The sequence below is a fragment of the Sinocyclocheilus anshuiensis genome, unplaced genomic scaffold, assembly GCF_001515605.1.
Source record: "Sinocyclocheilus anshuiensis isolate Anshui unplaced genomic scaffold, SAMN03320099.WGS_v1.1 scaffold956, whole genome shotgun sequence".
Classification (NCBI taxonomy): Eukaryota; Metazoa; Chordata; class Actinopteri; order Cypriniformes; family Cyprinidae; genus Sinocyclocheilus; species Sinocyclocheilus anshuiensis.
The window spans coordinates 473,861-475,209 of record NW_015551056.1 but is presented as its reverse complement, the minus strand read 5'-3'; the positions used below and the strand labels follow the sequence as shown (position 1 = coordinate 475,209).

At 40.7% G+C, this 1,349-nt stretch overlaps 1 protein-coding gene and 1 long non-coding RNA gene across 2 annotated transcripts in view; one reads left to right on the top strand and one right to left on the bottom strand.

Moving 5' to 3' along the window:
- LOC107661981 (collagen alpha-1(XXV) chain-like) overlaps window positions 1-1,349 on the bottom strand; it is a gene marked incomplete at its 3' end in the record, with an annotated part of 543,306 nt that overhangs the window by 99,427 nt on the left and 442,530 nt on the right. The window lies entirely within an intron of this gene.
- Window positions 994-1,349, top strand: part of LOC107661980 (uncharacterized) — a 21,872-nt gene continuing 21,516 nt past the window's right edge. Inside the window, exon 1 of the long non-coding RNA XR_001631159.1 lies at window positions 994-1,006. This is a non-coding gene — a long non-coding RNA (uncharacterized LOC107661980). The remainder of the gene's footprint in view (window positions 1,007-1,349) is intronic.

The following is a 1,349-nucleotide window of genomic DNA, read 5'->3' as shown; positions in this document are numbered from 1 at the left end:
TCCCAGATCCAAATCTATGATGGCAAATCAATGCCATTAATAACCGAGCACACCACTGATGCTGGCGTGCATGGTAAATCAGAGAAACCGCGAGAAGAAAACAGATCTAGACGGGAGGAAACGGGAGCCCGCGAGCTCATTTCAAACCCTCGTGACATGTAGTGATGGGACGATTGATACCGAGACTCCGATGCTCCGACGCAGTTTTCAAAGCACTATTGTATCACACACTGTGCCGATGCTTGTATCGAAATGACAGTACTGCGTGATTGATGGCGTTTGAAGCTTCGAACGTCATGCAGTATCGGAAGGTCGAGACAGCTGGTTTAAAAAAATGGGCGCTTCGCATGACTGTTGTGTTTGACTTTACATTGACTTGGTTGTGTGTGTGTGTGTGTGTGTGTGTGTGTGTGTGTGTGAGTGTACACTTATTTGGGATTCAGTAGAATAGTTTAGAATAACCTCAACACCAGACAGAAACTGAATGCACGTCACACCTCTATTGCATTTTATCATGTTCTATAGCTGGGGTCTCGGAGACCCCGAACAGCTCACCAAAAATATTTTTGCTACTACTCGCGTCAATTATTAATTATAATCACACACTTGTATATTTTATATTTTTTTTCGGCACAATTTCATGAAAGCCTCAAACGGTTCAAAAAGCCTCGGTTTCCCATCACTAGTGACATGTCCTCTGCGCGCAATACAAGCCCTCGCGCGTACATGATAATTCCCCACAACCTCACGCTCGATCTTCTCTCACCTGCTCGCGCGAACACTTTTATTTTTGTCAGTCGTGGGGCGGGGCTTGCTGTTTTAATTGTTACCTCAAATGTCATTGGTTATTCCCCTTTTCCGGAAGTCAGTATTGGACGCCTGTTATAAGATGATTTATAATTCACTTGACTTGACACATGGCTTCATCAGTGGACCAGATACATGTGAGTTATTTAATTTGCTTGTTTTTAATTTGCATTTAATCAATCTTCTGATTACTATTGCAGTCTTGTGATGATAAGAGATACACATATGAACCCTTTTTACAGACTGTAATGATGCACAGACACACAAACACACACACATACACACACACACACACACACACATATATATATATATATATATATATATATATATATACATATATACATGTAAAGCTAAAGGAATGACAGTAAAGTTTTCAAAAAGTGTTTTATCTTTAATCTGGTAAATAGATACAACATCATAATATTTGAAGGTTTGTTTAGTCTGTGTTCCTATAAAACACACGTTTCGCCATGTTTGCATTTGATTTAGGCCCAATCCCATTTCTACCCCTTAGCCCTTCCCCTTTCCCCTACCCCTCC